This window comes from Papio anubis, chromosome 8 (assembly GCF_008728515.1).
Source record: "Papio anubis isolate 15944 chromosome 8, Panubis1.0, whole genome shotgun sequence".
Lineage (NCBI taxonomy): Eukaryota > Metazoa > Chordata > Mammalia > Primates > Cercopithecidae > Papio > Papio anubis.
Genome location: NC_044983.1, coordinates 32173078 through 32193969, shown reverse-complemented (window position 1 = coordinate 32193969; position 20892 = coordinate 32173078).

Sequence of the window (20892 nt, the reverse complement as noted above, 5' to 3'; positions counted from 1 at the left end):
AGAAGAAGAAGAATTCACCTGGGTGCAGTGAGTGGCTCTGCCTATAAACTCACCACTTTGCGAGGCCAGAGTGGGAGGACCACTTGAGGCCAGGAGTTCTAAACTAGCCTGGGCAACATAGCAAGATCCCATTTCTACTAAATACTTAAAAATTAGCCAGGTGTGGTGGCATGCACCTGTAGTCCCAGCTACTCTGGTGGATGAAGTGGGAGGATCACTTGAGCCTAGGAGTTGGAGGCTGCAACGAAATATGATTGTGCCACTGCACTGCAACCTGGGTAACACAGAGAGACCCTGTCTCTTCAAAAAAAAGAATTTTTTGAAGCAATACTTTGAAATTAATTTCTTCTCTTAACTGCTATGGACGGCAGAAACAAATCAAATGCTAATATTCCCATTTTCCAGGTGGAGGAACAAACCCAGCAGTGTAAATTGCCTTTGCCAAAATCAGCAAACAGTAAAACTACCACAAAACTAATTTCTTTATTTTTTAATGTTCTGGGTTCTGTGTTAGCACATTCTACTACACGTTGAAAAAAACAGCAATACTTGTGTTGCACACATCTCAACAAAGGAAAGTCTTTTCCAAGGTGATGGACAGCTGGCAGGAACAGATGGCTGGGAGTAGAATGTTCCAGCCAGGGGCTCTGACAAACAGATGGGTCCCAATGTGCTGAGTCTCCACCACAAGCTCAGTGGGCCACTGGCCTTAGGAGCCTTAAAGAGGTTGCTGCTGTCATCTGGCCCAGGGTTTGGAATTGTGGAAACACACAGACCCCAAATGCAGAGATAAGAGTTATTAGTGGCCAGAAATTGGGTGTCTAATTGTAAATTAGCCTGGTTCTCTGACAAGATACTGAGAAGAATAATTCAATTGGAAGTTGATACAAATTTGGTTACAATGATGTCTTTGCTTAGAGTGTATTTTTGCCTCTTCTCTGTGTATTAAGATCCTAGCTAATTCTTCAGGTTCCCCTCAAATATTGTCTCTTTCTTGATTCTCCAGCCAGAAGTAATCTTGGCTGACCCTATACTTTCAAAGTCCTTTACCTCTATCTCCCATTACACTTAACATTTCCTATCTCATATCAAAATGACTTATTCACATGTCACATTCTAGCCTCAATGGGCTGACAATGTGGTTGAGATCACTGCCCCTTTTTTTCCACATGACTCATAATACATTGTAGCAGAAGCTGTTCAAAATGTTTATAGAATAACTGAAAATGAAATGTATTGTATAGTCCAAGAGTGGTGACTCACACCTGTAATTCCAGCACTCTGGGAGGCTGACGCAGGTGGATGGCTTCAGCCCTTGAGTTCAAGACCAGCCTGGGTAACATGGCAAAACCCCATCCACACACACACACACACACACACACACACACACACACACAAAATTACATAAATTAGCTGGGCGTGTTGTCATGCACCTGTAGTCCCAGCTACTTAGGAGGCTGAAGTGGGAGAATTGCTTGAGCCTGGGAAGTTAAGGCTGCAGTGAGCCGAGATGGTGCCACTGCACTCCAGCCTGACCCTGTCTCAGTTAAAAAAAAAAAAAAAAAAAAAAAAAGTTGCATGTAGACACTTCCTGACAATGCCAATTCTATTAAATAACTCAGATACAAATCAACATCTCTTGAACTTCTAAAAGTTGCCTAAAGGGACCCGAGATGAATTGTTATCTACATGTAGATTTTTTTCCCCTTAAAACACAAAACTTAATTAGTTCAGCTTTAAATGTTTTGTTTCTGTGAATTTAAAAAAGAACACCAAAGGGAAAGATGAGAAATGATTGATAGCATGTTGCGTTAACAAATTCACCATTCTGGGATGTTTTCTCATCTTGTTTTAAAACAGCCAGATTTTCAACATTATAAATATGAATTAACTTTCCCATCTTTGTACAGGAGGACCCAAGTGTGATATCCCTGCTTAGAAACAGTGTTGATGGTAAAAATGAAGATACCGCCCTTGTCAAAATTATATGTTTCTTCTCGAAACGGCTACTATTCACTCCTCTTTTCTAGGACTGGCTTCCTTCCCGGTGGCTTAGGAAAGCTTTAGCCCCTCAGCAGGAACAAAAAGGCTCAGAATAGAGACCTAGAAAAACAGTAAAGAAAGCAATATTCTATTTTTAAATCACAGGACTCTTTTGAATATTCTTTAAGTAAGAACATTTTAGTTTATTATTACAAATAAAATGTTTGTAAAAGGAACATATGCAGAGTCTATTAAACACCTGGTTGAAGGTACAACTGATAAAAGTATGCAGAGTGGCAAAAAATTAAAAAGATCCCAATAATGCATGCAGCCACATTCACAGTAAGTTAGAAGAAAATCATATGTAGAGCAATACCCGTGGGGTCATGGGACCAGAGCTACTAGATTACCAAGGGGATATCACCATAGAGGCTGCAATAGATGTGTTTAGTATATCCAAAAAGCTGACCACAGGCTTCCATCGGGGGAAAGCTGTATTGGCAACCTTCCTTTGTAACAATAATCCGGTGTGAGCAAGATAATTATGCAATTACGAATAGACCAATCAAACACATTTTATACAATGAACACTTATAAGACTGAGTATGAAGATTCGGGAAAATTGCTAAGGCCACAGAAGCAATGGTCAGAAAACCAGTTAAATACATCTCTTGCAATGTTCAATTGAAGGAAAAGCTGCCCTGTAGCCACAGTCCTTGTGTGTGCTGAGGAAAAGCAATGTGGTTTAAAAGTAGCAAAGGACTAAGATTCAGGAGATGTGGATTCAACTGTCAATTCTGTTACTAATCAATGGAAACGTGACCTTGTCTATTAAAGTGAATCTTTGACTCATGAGTATGTCATAAGGGAAAGATCAGAAAACCTTGAATGGGTGGTACGCCAGTTCTTACTAGCTCAAGGGCTTTGCAACCACAAGTGTTATTACTCAAATCATTGTTGAGAGGTGACTTTTGATTCCAGGTTTTCCTTAGTTCCTTTGTTAGAAAATGGTAGAATTGGCTATAACTAACAGCTGTCTAGACACCTGTAATCAGAACAATGTTTTCTCTGAGATAACAATGGGAAAAGTAGTTTGATATTGAAAGGAAACCATTTTGTGCTGCCTTTCTAATAATATAGCACTCGTTTCTTAATTTAGAGGTTTCATGAAACTTTATGACTTCAGGGAAACTTGCCAAAATTATGGAGTAAGTTCTATAAATTTATAAATCGCTATAAATTTCTGATTTTTTCATAGAATAAAGATGTCTGATCAATTTTTTAAATGCTTCATGATATATGCTTGTGTAAATGAGTATATAATCATTCTTATTTATATTGTGGAAATCCAAAGTAATTTAGTTAATTTTATTTATGTCACCTCTCAAAAAGTAAGAGCAGTGCATTAGAGGTTTCTACTATTAGAATATTTGTCAATTTATCATTTATTTACTGTAATTTTGGCCTTAAATAATTTGATTCTGCATTAGTTTAAAAAAAAAATAATGTTTCATTTCAAAAGGGTGGTGTACACCCTTTACTAATATAAACTGTTTTTGTTTCATGTAATGCTTTTTGTTTTGTTTCGCTCTTCTATAATATTACTAGTCGTGACCTCTATTTTTTGCCATCATTTTTGGTTGTTGTCCTTTATAACATGCATGTATTCAGCCACCAGATATTTCTTTGCCTATTGATTCATATTTAGTCTTTTAGAGTTATTTTGTTTTAATTTTATGCCTTTTATATAATCTGATAACTTTTATTTCACTAAGTGAATTTCTTCCATTTATACTCATTTTTATAAGAAACATGTTGAGTCTTGAGGTTTCATTTTGGTTTGTTACTGTTTCTGTTTTTATACTTCTCTTGTATCTTACCTTTTTCTTGTAGTCTTTGTTTCCTTACTGTTAATTTTTTGTTCTATTCTGATCATTTAAGAGATTTATTGTCTTCTCAAGTTCTTTTTAACTATTAATTATATACTTCAACTTCTATTTATTGACTTAACTTCAGACAGTGTCTTTTGACTTCCAAGATGAAAGATGAGGAAATTAGTGCTCTCTTGTCCTAACTCCCCTCTTCCCTCTCTCCCTGCAGATTTTTCAGTTATGTCATTATCATTTCACATTGTCAAGGTTTATGTCAGTTACAGCCTCTTTTGTGATTAAAACCTCCATAGCAGCATATATATATATATATATATATATATATATATATATATATATATATATAAAAATTTTTTTTTTAATGAATTCATTGTTTGCCTCTTGGTCTTTCATACTGCTGCTTTTTCATCCTTGAATTCTTTATTTAATTTCATTTAGGGTCTCATCATGAAATAATTGCTTCGAAACCATTGATAAGCCTTACATTCCTCAATGACTCTCATGTTGAAGAATGCCTTTCTTGATGCTCTTGGTTTCTCAAGTCACCCGCTTGGCCCTTTTCCAAGTGTGCTTTCCTTCCTTTGTTTCCTTTCCTTCCTTTCCTTCCACTCTAAAGCTTTTTAAGAAACTTCCACTTTTGCTCTGAAATTTGCCTTGGTCTCCTTTTCTGCCTTATGCCCCTCAGTCAAATTCTTTCTTCTGAGGAGGCAAGAATTGAGGTTGCTGCAGACCCATAAGGAATCAGCCCTGGTAACTTGGATACCTTCCACCGGTTACATGTTTGGTGCCACATGACTTGGATACTACCCCTAGTGGTAAGAGATCTCTATGCTGTGCCTTCTTCGGTCGGAGGCATTCAACCCCCATGAGCAGCTGCATAGTGTTTCTTTCTTTCTCTTTCTCTCTCTCTCTCTCTCTCTTTCCCTCTCTGTCTCCTAAAGAAAAAAAAAATCCCTTTCTTTTCATATGATCGATAATCTGATGCGGAATAAAATACTTATGTCTACTTTTTACCCCATAAAAATCTGTAGACATTGTGTTCACCTTATTTTAAATTTAAATGATATAGTGAAATAAGCCAAATTCAGCCTTAAGAAAAACCCCTTGCTTCTCCTACATCTATTATTCTAGGTTATTTTTCTTTTCCTGAATCACTGTACTTTTTAGGACAATTGGTTGAGGGAAGTTTTATTAAATTTGGAATCCTTTTCTCTCATTAAGAATGATTCACATATTGCCTTCCCCTTATTTTACACATCTCTTTTCCTCTTTGGAGTTGCCTTCATCTTTTAGTTCTTCTCCATTTGGTTTTATATGATTTCCTCGAACATTTTCTCCAAGTCCCTGACTCTCTTTTAGTGACATCTCTCCTACTCGCTTCTTCTAACATGGCTCTCCATTCTGGTAAAATTTTTCAGTTTCTTTCTTAACCCATTTATGCCCAGCGTTCCATTTTTGGAACGCTAAGCTTGTAGGAGTTATTTATATCCTACTGCTCAAGGTTATCATCAAGATCTGATTTTTCACACAAAAAAATATGCAACCTCCAGCATAAATGGGTTGTGCCATCTATTTTTCATGGTTTTTTACTTTATTTTTTAGTTCTTGTATCTTTTTATTTCAGTTGCTTTTTCAAAAATTTAGAGGATTATTTTTCCACAAATGGCACATTGTGGATAACATATTATGTTACAGATGGCAAAACACAGCAACACATAGCAGTACATTTGTTTACAACCAGAATCAAGAACACTGCCTACAATAAACACTGTAAAGATGAATATTACATATAAACTATTAGCCACTGTTTACTGAGACTTAAAATGAACCAGACACCACAATAATCACATATATTAGGTCACTGGGATATACAGAGTACAGGTTTTATAGGTGGGATTTCTGAGAATCAGAAAGCTTAAGTGCTTTGCCCAAGGTCATAGCATTTGTAAATAACAGTGCTGGGATACAATGATTGTGCCTATTATGAAGCCCATGCTCTTTCCACCAGATCAAGCATAAATAAGAAGAAAACAAACAAACAAAAAAAAACCTTAATTTTAAGTTACATATCTATTCTAACCCCCTTTAGTAGCCTCAAATTTGTTTATTTATTAACATTTATTGGTAAATTTTAAGTACGTTTTAATAGACCTCTTTTTTTTTTTTTTTTTTTTTTTTGAGGCAGGATATCATTCTGTTGCCCAGCCTGGAGTGCAGTGGCATGATCATAGCTCACTGCAGCCTCCAACTCCTGGGTTGAAGCAATCCTCCTGCCTCAGCCTCTCAAAGCACACACCACCACATTCAGCTAATTAAAAGACAAACAACAACAACAACAACAAAATATTGTAGAGACATCTTGCTATGTTGCCCAGGTAGGTCTTGAACTCCTGGCCTCAAGTGATCCTCCTACCTTGGCCTCTGAAAGTGCTGGGAATACAGGCATGAGCTACCGCGCCTGGATGACTTGATTTTTTAGAGAAACTTTAGGTTCACAGCAAAATTGAGTGGAAGATACAGAGAATTCCCATATAATGCTGCCCCACATTTGCACCCCCTACCCATTATCAACACCCCAGACCAGAGTGGTACATTTATAACTGATGAACCTACATTGACACATCATTATCCCCTATGTCCACAGTTTAATTAGGGTTGACTCTTAGAGTTGTATATTCTATGGGTTTTGACTAATGTATAGTCAAAACCCATAGAATATGATATCCATAGATAATGCACACTCATCATCATAGCATCTATCATGCAGTGTAGTTTCACTCACCTAAAAGTCCTCTGTGCTTCACCTATTCACTGCTGCCTCATTGTCTCCATAGTTTTATCTTTTCCAGACTATTCTATAGTTTAAATCATACAGTATATGGCCTCTTCTGATTGGTTTCTTTCCCTTAGTGTTATGTACTTAAGGTTCTTCCGTATCTCTTCATGGCTTGATACCTCTGAATAATATTCCATTTGTCTAGATGTTTTGTTTTGAGCACTGAATAATATTCCATTGTCTAGATGTACCACAGTTTATTTATCCATTCACCTACTGAAGGAAATCTTGGTTGCTTTCAAGTTTTGGCAGTTACAAATAAAGCTGCTATAAACATGCATATGTAGGTTTCTGTGCGGACATAGTCTTCAATTCATCTGGGTAAATAGAAAGGAATGTAGTTGCTGGGTCATATGGTAAGAGTATGTTTAGTTTCTTGAGAAACTATCAAACTGTCTTCCAAAGTGGCTTCACCATTTTGCTTTCCCACCAGCAATGAATGAGAGTCTATGTTGCTCCATATCCTCACCAACAATTAATGTTGCCATAGTTTTGGATTTTCTGCATTCTAATAGGTATGTAATGGTATTTTCTTGTTTTAATTTGCAATTTCCTAATGAAATATAATGTTAAGCATCTTTTCATATGCTTATTTGCCACCTGTGTATCTTTTGGGTGAGTTGTCCAGATCTTTGACCCATTTTTTAATCAGGTTGTTCATTTTTTATTATTGAGTTTTGAGAGATCTTTGTATATTTTAGATAACAGTCTTTTATAAGATATCTCTTTTGCCAGTATTCTCTCTGTCTGTGGAATGTATTCTCATTATTTTGACAGTGTCTTTCACAGAGCAGAAATTTTTAATGAGTCTAGTTTATTAATTATTTATTTCTTGGAAATAAGTGCCTTTTGTGCCATATCTAAAAAGTTATTGCCAAACCCAAGGTCATCTATATTTTCTCATGTCATCTTCTAAGAGTTCAAATTTATTTTTTATGTTCTTTCAATATCTCCAATTCCCTAACACACTTATTGATCTCCACCTAGCATCAGCTTTATTTTTCATTAAATTTTACATTTACATTAAAATTGTGCATATAAATGTACATTATAAATACATGTATACCTACATAAATGTGTTATATGTGTTTGTGTGTGTGTTTCCATGATTTCAAAATATATAAAATTTTTTCATAAATAATTTTATAAGATAAAAGCACTTATAGGACTAATGATGTGATTGAATGTCATGGCAATGTCAAATTACTATAAAAGTTTCTGAACACTCATTCTTCATTTCTAATACTCATTATATCTCAGACCAGTATGAAACACTTCACAGCCCATCATCTATCTATAAACAACACTTTGAGTAGTCCTGCAAAATTGGATCAGCATAGCCAAATGTTGCTGTCTTGAAAAGACTAACAAAATCATTATATTCCTGCAAAGACAGATCAAGGAAAACAGAGAGAGGGTAACACAGAATGAGAAAAGGGCCATCACTACAGATCCTATAAACATAAATGAATCATAACAGTATACATTAAATAACTTTACCAATTGGATTAAAAATTGACATATTCCTAGAAAAATGTAATTCATCAAAACTGACAACAAATATTTTAAAATCATTATTATTTATTTATTGTAAAGACAGAGCTGTTCAGTCGAGGTCAGGGCATCATGACGGATGGGAGGCAGAACTAGATTGCAGCTCCAACTCAAATGGACAGAGCAGCATGCAGAGGCTCGCACTGTGAATTTTAATTCCAGAACAACTGCAAGAACCAACCAGGAATTCCAAGAGGACCCACAGACCCTCTGAAGGAAGCAGAGTGCTCCCAGGAGACACCACCAATACTGTGAGTGCCCAAACTGTGAGTGCCCAAATTGTCTACCCTCGAGCGCATATCCCCACTTGGGAAACTGAAAGTCTAGCTTACTGAAGGAGATTCCAACCTTACCTGGAGCTGAGTTCATTTAGAGAGCCAAGTGAAATACAGGGGTAGAGGAAGCAGCAAGAAAGGCCCTGTGAGCTCACTGGGTCCCCAAGAAGGCCATTCCTGCCTGGCATCACAGGGATTTTTCAGGAGGGTGAACAGAAGAACAGGGAAAGTGCCACAGGGAGAAGGAAATCTCCAGCTTGAACTGGCGAAGAAACCTCCAGGCCAGAACTCTGGGGAAGTAATGAATCTGGTGTGCAGACTCCACAGGCGGGGGAAACACAAAAACCCTACTTGCTTTTGCAGCTGAGAGGCAGGTAGCCTGGGGCAAGTTCTCAGCCCTGGTTCCCCACTGCCTGGAAACAGACTCAGTGCTGTTAATGGGTCATGGTGGGAGTCAAAAAGATGCTTTGGATTGTGTAGGAACTGAGTGAGGCTAGTGACTGCCAGCCTTCCCCCACTTCTCTGACAATCTGCATGACTCCACAGAGGCAGCCATAATCCTCCTAGGTACACAACTCCATTGACGTAGAAATCTTACCCCCATCCCCCACAGCAGCTGCAGCAAGACCCACCTGAGGAGAACCTGAGCTCAGATACGCCTAGCCCTGCCCCCACCTGATGGTCCTACCCTACTCACCCTGGTAACTGAACACAATAACATATAGTCTTGGGAGTTCTAGAACCCCATCTAGCATCTGTTCCTCCCCACACTACCTCAGCTGATGCTCTCTGGAAAGTGCCACCTCCCAGCAGGAGGCAAACCAGCACAAAAATAGAGCATTAAACCACCAAAGCTAAGAACCCTCACAGACACCATTTCACCCCTCCGCCACCTCCACTGGAACAGGTGCTGGTATCCACAGCTGAAAGACCCATAGACAGTTCACATCATAGGACTGTGCAGACAACCCCCAGTACCAGGCCAAAGCCAGGTAGACTTGCTGGGTGGCTAGATCCAGAAGACAGATAACAATCACTACACCTCATCTCTCAGGAATCCACATCCGTCGGAAAAAGAGGAGAGTACTACATCAAGGGAACACTCCTTGGGACAAAAGAAGTTGAACAACAGGCTTCAGAACTAGACCTTCCCTCTGACAGAGCCTACCCAAATGAGAAGGAACCAGAAAAGCAACCCTGGTAATATGACAAAACGGGGCTCTCTAACACCCCAAAAAAATCACACTAGTTCACCAGCAATGGATCCAAACCAAGAAAAAATCCCTGATTTACCTGAAAAAGAATTCAGGAGGTTAATTATGAAGCTTAATTATTAAGCTAATATTAAGCTAATCAGGGAGGCACCAAAAGAATTCAAAGCCCAATGCAAGGAAATAAAATATATATATACACACACACACACACACATATATACATATACATATATATGTATGTATATATCTTGTATGTAGTGAAGAGATACATAGCCAAGGAAATAGATAGCTTAAAGAAAAACAATAAAAACTTCAGGAAGCATTGGAAACACTTATAGAAATGCAAAATGCTCTGGAAAGTCTCAGCAATGGAATTGAACAAGTTGAAGAAAGAAATTCAGAGCTCGAAGACAAAGTCTTTGAATTAACCCAATCCAAAAAAGACATAAAAAAAGAATAAGAAAATATAAACAAAACTTCCAAGAAGTCTGGGATTATGTTAAATGACCAAACCTAAGAATAATCAGTGTTCCTGAGGAAGAAGAGAAATCTAAAATTTTGGAAAACATATTTGGGGAAATAATCGAGGAAAACTTCCCCAATCTTATTAGAGCCCTAGACATCCAACTACAAGAAGCACAAAGAACACCTGGGAAATTCATCACAAAAAGATCATCGCCTAGGCATATTATCATTAGGTTAACTGAAGTTAAGGTGAAAGAAAGAATCTTAAGAGCTGTGAGACAAAAGCACCAGGTAGCCTATAAAGGGAAACCTATCAGATTAACAGCAGATTTCTCAGCAGAAACACTACAAGCTAGAAAGGATTGGGACCCTATCCTCAGCCTCCTCAAACAAAAGAATTATCAGCCAAGAATTTTGTATCCAGCAAAACTAAGTATTGTATATGAAGGAAAGATATAGTTGTTTTCAGATAAACAAATGCTGAGAGAATCTGCCACTACCAAGCCACCACTACAAGAACTGCTAAAATATTGAACTCTAAATATTGAAACAAATCCTGGAAACACATCAAAACACAACATCTTTAAAGCATAAATCTCACAGGACCTAAAAATCGAAAATACAACTTAAAAAACAAAAACAAACCAAGCTACACAGACAAAAATAGTATGATGAATGGAATGGTACCTCACATCTCAATATTAACATTGAAAGAAAATGGCCTAAATGCACCACTTACCATATACAGAACTGCAGAATGGATAGGAATTCACCAAATAACTATCTGCTGCCTTCAAGAGACTCACCTAACATGTAATGATTCACATAAACTTAAAGGGGTTGAAAAAGGTATTTCATTCAAATGGACACCAAAAACAAGCAAGAGCAGCTATTCTTATATCAGACAAAAAAAACTTTAAAGTAACAGCAGTTTAAAAAGACAATGAGGGATATTATATAATGATAAAAGGCTTCCTCCAACAGGAAAATATCACAATCCTAAACATATATAACATTGGAGCTCCCAAATTTATAAAATAATTACTAATAGACTTAAGAAATGAGATAGCATCATAAAAATAGTGGAAGACTTTAATACTTTATTGACAGCACTACACAGGTCATCAAGCCAGATGAAATTAAAACAAACAAACAAAAAAATACAAAAGATAAATGAAATGAAAAGTTGGTTCTTTGAAATGATAAACATAATTGATGAGCCATTCGCAAGATTAACTAAGAAAAGAAGAGAGAAAATCCAAATAAACTCAACACGAAATGAAACAGGAGATATTACAACTGACACTACAAAAATACAAAAGATCGTTGAAGGCTACTATGAACACCTTCATGCACATAAACTAGAAAACCTAGAACAGATGGATAAATTCCTGGAAAGATACAACCCTCCTAGCTTAAATCAGGGAGAATTAGATACCCTGAACAGACCAGTAACAAGCAGCAAGAAAGAAATGGTAATTTTAAAATTACCAAAAAAAAGTCCAGAACCAGACGGATTCAAAGCAGAATTCTACCAGACATTCAAAGAAGAATTGGTACCAATCCTTTTGACACTATTCCACAAGACAGAGAACAAAATCATTCTATGAAGCCAGCATCACCCTAATACCCAAACCAGGAAAGGACGTAACCAAAAAAGAAAAGAAAACCACAGGCCAATCCCTGATGAACATAGATGCTAAAATCTTTAACAAACTACCAGTTAATCAAATCAACAACATATCAAAAAGATAATCAACCATGATCAAGTGGGTTTCATACCAGAGATGCAGGGATGATTTAACATATGCAAGTCAGTAAATATGATACACCACATAAACAAAATTAAAAACAAAAATTACATGATCATCTCAATAAATGCAGATAAAGCATTCAACAAAATCCAGCACCCCTTTATGATTAAAACTCTCAGAAAAATCAACATAGAAGGGACATACCTGAAGGCATTAAAAGCCATGTATGACAAACCTACATCCAACATAATGCTGACTGGGGAAAAGTTGAAAGCATTCCCTCTGAGAACTGGAACAAGACAAGGATGCCCACTCTCACCACTCCTCTTCAACATAGTACTGGAAGTCCTAGCCAGAGCAATCAGACAAGAGAAAGAAATAAAGGACATTCAAATCAGTAAAGAGTAAGTCAGAGTCTCACTGTTTGCTGATGATATGTTTGTTTACCTTGAAAACCCTAAGGACTCCTCCAGAAAGCTCATAGAACTTGTAAAAGAATTCAGCAAAGTTTTTAGATACAAAATTAATATACACAAATCAGTAGATCTTCTATACACCAACAGCAAACATGCTGAGAATCAAATCAAGAACACAACCCCTTTTGCAATAGCTACAAAAAAAAAAAAAAATACTTACGAATGTCCCTAACCAAGGAGTCAAAATACCTCTACAAGGAAAACTACAAAACGCTGCTGAAAGAAATCATAGATGACAGAAACAAATGGAAACACATCCCATGTTCCATGGATGGGTACAATCAATATTATGAAAAATTACCATACTGCCAAAAGCAATCTACAAATTCCATGCAATTCCCATCAAAATACCACCATCATACAACACAGAAATTAGAAAAAATAATTCTAAAATTCATATGGAACCAAAAAAAGTACCCACATAGCCAAACCAAGACTAAGCAAAAAGAACCAATCTGGAGGCATCACACTACCTGATTTCAAACTATACTATAAGGTCATAGTCACCAAAACAGCATGGCACTGGTATAAAAATAGGCACATAGGTTAATGGAACAGAATAGAGAACCCAGAAATAAACCAAAATACAGCCAACTGATCTTTGACAAAGAAAACAAAAACTTAAAGTATGAAAAGGACATCTTTTCAACAAATGGTGCTGGGATAACCGGCTAGCTATATGGAGAAGGAAGAAACTGGATCCTCATTTCTCACATTATACAAAAATCAACTCAAGATGGATCAAGGACTTAAACCTAAGACCTAAAGCCATAATAATTCCAGAAGATAACACTGGAAAAATCCTTCTAGACTTTGGCTTAGGCAAGGATTTCATGACCAAGAACCCAAAAGTAAATGCAATAATAACAAAGATAAATAGCTGGGACTTAATTAAACTAAAAAGTATTTGCATGGCAAAAGGAACAGTCAGCAGAGTAAACAGAAAACCCACAGAGTAGGACAAAATCTTCATAATCTATACATCTGACAAAGTACTAATATCCAGAATCTGCAATGAAGTAAAACAAATCAGCAAAAAAAGAAAAAAAAATACCATCAAAAAGGAGCTAAGGATATGAATAGACAATTCTCAGAAGAAGATATACAAATGGCCAATGAACATATGAAAAAATGCTCAACATCACTAATGATCAGGAAAATGCAAATCAAAACCACAATTCAATACCACCTTACTCCTGCAAGAATGGCCATAATCAAAAAATCCAAAAACAGTAGATGTTGGCATAGATGCAGTGATCAAGGAACACTAATACACTGCTGGTAGGAATGTAAACTAGTATGACCACTATGGAAAACAGTGTGGAGATTCCTTAAAGAACTAAAAGCAGAACTACCATTTGATCCAGCAATCCTACTACTACGTACCCAAAGGAAAATAAGTCATTATACAAAAAAGTTACCTGCACATGCATTTATAGCAGCAAAATTTGCAACTGAAAACCATGGAAGCAGCCCAAATGCCCATCAATCAGTGAATAGATAAAGAAATGTGAGATATAATATGTATATATATATATATGATGGAATATTACTCAGCCATGAAAAGGAATAAATTAATGGCATTCATGACCTGGATGAGATTGGAGGCTATTATTCTAAGTGAAATAACTCAGAAACGGAAAATCAAACATCATATATTCTCACTTATATGTGGGAGCTAAGCTATGAGGACACAAATGCATAAGAATAATACAGTGGACTTTGGGGACTTGGGAGGAAGGGTGGGAGCGGGAGAGGGATAAAGACTACAAATAGGGTGCAGTGTATACTGTTCAGTGTATACGGGTGCACCAAAATTTCACAGTCACCACTAAAGAACTTACGCATGTAACCAAACACCACCTATACCCTCATAACATATGAAAAAAATAAAAAAAGTTTAAATATTTAAAAACTAGAAAAAAGAGCTATTAAATGAATTGAATCCTTTAAATCCTTTGAAATTAAAGGAATTTTCCAATGCCTCCTCTAAAAAAAATTTAAAAATAGAAAAGCCTGGATGATTTCCAAACATTTAAGGGGGAAAAAACACCAATTTTATGCAAATTTATGCAGGAATATTTTTAAAGAGAAATGTTTTCCAGCCAATTTTGTAGGACCAGCATGCCAGCATGACATTAATACTAAAACCTGATAAAGAAAATTAGAAGCCAACCTTCCTTATATCAAAATTCACTTAAAAATTTAGCAAACAATTATGGGACATATAAAATGATAATTCATCAATACTAAGTGGGCTTGATTCCAGAAATATAAAATTGGTTAACACATTTGAAAATCAATTAATGTAATTAAACACATTAAGGAGAAATTTTCTATTATTTCAATGGACATGGGAAGTTCATTTGATAAAATTTAATACCCATTTGTGATACTTTTTAACTCTTAGTAAAGTAGAAAAGGAAGAGAACTTCTTCCTTAGTCTGACGAATGACAGCTACAAAAAAACCTATAGCAAACATAAAGTTAATACTAAATATCAAAAGCTTTCACTTTCAGATCTTAAATAAGATAAGGCTGTCAGCTAACATCCCTTCCATTAAACAGTGTACTGACTATCTTAGGACAATAAAGCAAAAAGAAGAAATAAAAGGCATGATAATTTGAAAGAAAAAAGTAAACTGCCATTATTCAGAGACCACGTGATTACTACATACAGGCATTCCCAAAGAAGCTACAATTAGAATTAATAAGTAACTTGAAAAATATTTATGCAGATATTTTCCTATGCCATGTTCTAGAGGCTTTATCATTTTACTTGTCACACATATGTAGAGCTACAACCCACTGGAAATACTTTTGTGTATTTTGTGTAAGGTAGGGGGTCAAATTTTTATTTTTTTATATAGGGATACTAAATTAACTTAGTATCAAGGATTTAAAATACATCCTCTCACCACTTCTCTTCAGTGCCGTGGATTTTTAAATCAACTATGAATTCCATGTGATTCTGAACCCTCTCTTCTGTACCATTTACCTCTGTGTGTGTCCTTGTGTCAATAGCACATTATCTGAAAACTCTCCAATATTGTTCATCTTTAAAATCACCAGGCATGGTGGCTGACGCCTGTAATTACAGCACTTTGGGAGGCCGAGGCAGGCAGATCACAAGGTCAGGAGTACAAGACCGGCCTGACCAGCATGGTGAAATTCCGTCTCTACCAAAAATACAAAAATTAGCTGGGAATGTTGGAACACACCTGTAATCCCAGCTACTCGGGAGACTGAGGCAGGAGAATTGCTTGACCACAGCAGGCAGAAGTTGCAGTGAACTGAGATCACACCACTGCACTCCAGTCTGGGCAACAGAGAGAGACTCCATCTCAAAAAAAAAAAAAAAAAAATTGCCTTAGCTATTCTTGGCCTTTTACATTTCTATATCCATTTTAGAATCAGCATGCCAACATTCACAAGAAAGAAAAATTCTTACCAATTATATATTATACATATATAATTATTATGTTAAGACAAATAACGCTTATAACATATCTTTCTTATCTCAAAGTTAATATACTTGTTAAGAAACATTTGCTGTGTATGCAGTAACATTACTTCTCTCAGTAAGTCAGATGCACATCTGTTAACATACTGCATGCCCTTTAAAACATCTACATGTGGTGCTTAGGCTACTTATTGTATTGGGAATTCATTTTGAGTCATTTCCTGAATTTTATTTTGTTTAAAGTGTTTTATTGAGTTTAGGGCATGTAAATATAAATATTCTCTGCATAAACATCCACCTCAAAAATGTCCCACTGAGAAATATTTATGCCTCATGAAGTTTGGTTATTAAAAACCAAGTGGCATCAAACAGGAAGATGTTCTGAGAGGTATGCCAGTAGTCACTTCATGGAACAAGAAGACAGAAATGCCATGAAATGTCACCTGTTGGCCAGGTGTGGTGGCTCATGCCTGTAATCCCAGCACTTCGGGAGGCTAAGGTGGAAGGCTGTCTTGAGATCAAGAGTTCAAGGGCAGCCTGGGCAACATAGGGAGATTCCATCTCTACAAAATAAAAATTAGGCAGGTGTAGAATGTACCCATGGTCCCAGCTATTCAGGAGGATTGCTTGCGCCTGGGAGATTGAAGCTGCAGTGAGATGTGATCCCACCACTGCATTCCAGCGTGGGTGACAAGGCAAGAGACTGTCTCTAGAAAATAAAATAAACAGTCACCTGTTATTTTGAATCTTGGCAATTATAAAGAAGTCAATGTTCTGTTGTATGGTTTCTATCTGGAAACATTTAGTTACTCTGTGATGGACAAGCGGAAGGTGAATAGTTGGGTTCTAGCAGGGCTTTGGAAAAGAGAGACAAGTTGTGGTGCTTTACAAGGGAGTGCTTATAGGGATGGGTCATGGACTCAAAGCTGAGACAGACAACTGCAGAGGCTGATGCCCAGTGAAAAAGATGTCCTGGTACTTTTCTATTATGGAAGTTTTAAAGAAGGTTTTAAGCAGGTTTCTGTTATTTCCAAGACTGAAAGTGATATATGAGGCTTATTGGACCAAAATGTTGTCAAAATGGACTAGGCTGATGAAGAAAAGTCAAGATCTTCCCTCCCACCTTCTTCCTTTCCCCGGTTTTTCTGATTCTTCCTTTTTTTTTCCTTTCCCTCTTTCCTGCATCTTTCTCTTCTTCTATTTTCTCGATTTCTGACTTCTTTAGCCTAATTTACTCTTTCATTTCTAATTATTTTCTAATTTCTTTTCTTCCCCTGTTCTTCTATTTCCAGATTCAATCTTATCCTTGTTATCTATCTTTCTGTGGCATGCCAGGATTGGAGAAGAGTGGATAGCCAGGTGACAACAATGATTAGTAAATAACAGCTCTCTTTCAACCCTCCTTGTCTTTCTGCTACTTACAGATCGTACGGAATTGTTATTTGTATAGTGTTTCTTTTTATTTATTTATTTATCTGAGATGGAGTCTTGCTCTATCGCCAGGCTGGAGTGCAGTGGCGTGATCTCGGCTCACTGCAACCTCCGCCTCCCAAGTTTAAGCGATTCTCCTGCCTCAGTCTCCCAGGTAGCTGAGGCATGACACCATGCCCAGCTAATTTTTATATTTTCAGTAGAGATGGGGCTTCACCATGTTAGCCACGATGGTCTTGATCTCCTGACCTCGTGATCTGCCCACCTGAGTCTCCCAAAGTGCTGGGATTACAGGTGTGAGCTACCACGCCGAGCCTTATTTCTTTTTAAATAGTGTCTTACCTATATATTACATGTTACATTTTTCAAAGGCTCCTTGTATTAATCTGTTCTCAAACTGCTACGAAGAAATACCCAAGACTGGGTAATTTATTAATATAAAGGAAAGAGGTTTAATTGACTCATAGATCTGCATTGCTGGGGAGGCCTCAGGAAACTTATAGTCATGGCAGAAGGCAAAGGAGAAGCAGACACCATTTTCACAGGGTGGCTGGATGGAATGCATGCCGAGCAATGGGGAATCCCCTTATAAAACCATATAAAAAGAACTCACTATCATGAGAACAGCATGGGGGCACCCACCTCCATGATTCAATTATCTCCACCTGTTCCACCCTCGACACATGGGGGTTATGGGGGTTACAATTCAAGATGAGATTTGAGTGGGGACACAGAGACTGACCATGTCACTCCCATATTTTTTACATCATGCACGTCTCATCACACCTCACTGGCAAGTTCAAGGAAACCTGCTCCTCCAAGTATTCTACTCAGTAGGGAGGGAGATCAGTTATGGGCACAATCCTCTATACACCAGCCATTCCTGTTCTTACAGAGAGTTAACTATTTGCCTTTCAGCCTTAATTTAAAAGTTTCGAATTCATTAACAATGCGATTTTCAAAATGAGGTTTGGTACAAGATGCTTAATAACTAAAACCTAGATTCCATGCTGGGATTTCAGAGGACCAAGCTCAGACCCCGGAAGGCAGTAATTTGAACTCAGACACAAGAATACTGACACTACAGTCTTGGGTAACACTTTATGGTTTACAAAACATATCTCTATGCATCGTTTCACTGCAACTGGCAACACCCTTGTAGAGGACGTGGGTCTACCTTTAATTAATGAGAACTGTCGGTTGCTGTGCTCCCATCCCACCTTGAAGGTGGCAGCATTTGTCTCACCCAGACTGGGGCCTCTGGCCATGAACTGTACATTATGCAGCACTAATGATGCAATTAATCCCCTACATTAGCTGACACATCATTCCTTAAAGTAAAATTTTCCAAGTTGAAACCTTAAAAAAAAAAAAAAAATAGTTGAAAAGGCAAAGCTAAGGGCCGGCTAAAAAAGACTTGTACAAGGAGTCTTAATTCATTCTCAGCTTCTGCCTATTATATTGACAAATACACTACTTTAATCTCTCCCTACCAGGCCTTGGACACAGTGGTCAAGAGGCCACTTTATTAGAGTTTCTTTCTTTCATCCATTGGTCGGAAGAAAGGTTATGGGTACGAATACCTCACAGCCAGTATTAAAAGGACATACTGGCAGGAAAAAAAATTATATAGTCAGTCTTGCTAAATTAGTTTACCTAAAATTGTATGTGTGAGTGATTTTAATCAAAATCTAATTTCCCCTCTTTTTAGAGTAACTGAAATGAGATTTTTCTAATTTACTTTTTGCGGTTCAAGTTTCTCATAATTCTTCTATGGTAGTGACAGCACCATGAACGCGTCTGCTGCTACAAAGCATTAAAAAAAAATTAGATTTTCAAATTGATGTGCTAAATTAAAAATGTTTAATGTTTCTCATCAAAAGGCACAGGAGTATGCAAGGGGCCTCCAGTATAGTTTAAAGCCCAATATTTTTTTTCATCTGTTTCTTTAATTCACGACCCAGGGCCACTGTACTGTGAAAATTAACAAGCTATAAGTAAAGGAGTCCTTGTAAGCAGTGTCCTCTGAGAAGTTTCCTTTTAATTTCCTCCCATCCCTTGACATGGTGACCTTAAGGATGTCATACTAAAAAAGGATGTGAATGCCTTGGGTTTGTTTTTTGTTTATTTGCTTATTGTTGGGTATGTGGGGGGCGGGAGGGGGTATGCATGTGCATGTGTATGTGTTTCTTTCTGCCCCTGTTGGAGTTTGCCAGATGTTATTAGGATTTGTGAGCCTCTGAGTGATTGTTAACTCCCAGGCTTGACTAGCTAATTCCAATAATTTAGAAAATCATATTGCTTCTGTAACTTGCCTCCAGTTGTTATGTTAAAATCCAAGCTTCTGCCCTAACTGGATGCCTGCTGCCTAGCTCAAGGCAAGGCTGGACATATCCCAAGAGCCACATATCCAGACTTTGGCAGATGACTCAGCAGGTGAAGAAGGCTTGGAAGGGGATTTGCAGTCTTGTACTCAGCTTTTATGTGCATTAGATTCCCCCCAAGTAGCATGTGAGTGTTCAGAACCATCTCCTGCTGAAATTGAATTTTATTTCTGAGATACTGGTGAATATAAGATCCAGTTCTCAGATACCACAGCATTTTCTGCTTTTATAAAGTAGGGTATAAAGTTCCATTAGAATTGAGGCAGCTAATCCTATATGGTCCCTCTCTCCACCATTCCTGGCATGGTGTGGTTAAAGAAAATGGGTCTCTAGAAAGAAAAACAAACTTGCCTGTGGCCACACAGTAATTCCCAGCAGAGCTAGGCCAAGAACCTAGGTAATCTGGTACTCATTTCAATGATATCTTAAATCCATGGATTTAACCCATCCCAGTGAAGTATCTCTTGGTGCCTGGTTTGACTCATAGCAAAACCATCAGCCCCCATCCCACAAGCAAGCATGAAAAGACATATTACCATTTAATGCTAAGTAACATCAGCCATATGTATTGATCAGAAAAGGGTAAAGAAGAGAGAAGGCAGAGACTATGGCCCCTTCCACCCCTCAATGGTCAAAGCCTTTGACACATTTTTCTAAAGTCACTGAGTCTTTAGAGCAGCTCTAGTTTGTTTTTCTCTCCTTTTTCTGCCATCCACACTTCATTCATTAAACCACATCACTTTCTTATTTTTTGCCAGTTCATATCTCTCCCTTAGATCAAAGTGATCCTTAATGGACTCTAGATCACCAAAGCTCTGCTATATGGAAGTTCCAATAAAGCATGTGTTGGAAACAGTCTCCAATGCAACAATATTGATAGACTGGACCTTTAAGAGGTAATTAGACCATGAGGGCTTTGACCTCATTAATAGATTAATGTCATTGCTGCAGGAATATGTTCTTTATTGCAAGAGTAAGTTTGTTATAAAAGCAAGTTTAGTCGTTTCATGTTTTCATGCCCTCTCTTTGCCCTTCCATCACGGGATGACACAGCAAGAAGACCCTCACCAGATGCAGCTTTTGGTCTTTGACCTCCCACCCTCTGGAACCTTGACCAATAAGTTTCTGTTTATTATAAATTACCCACTCTCAAGTATTCTGTTATAGC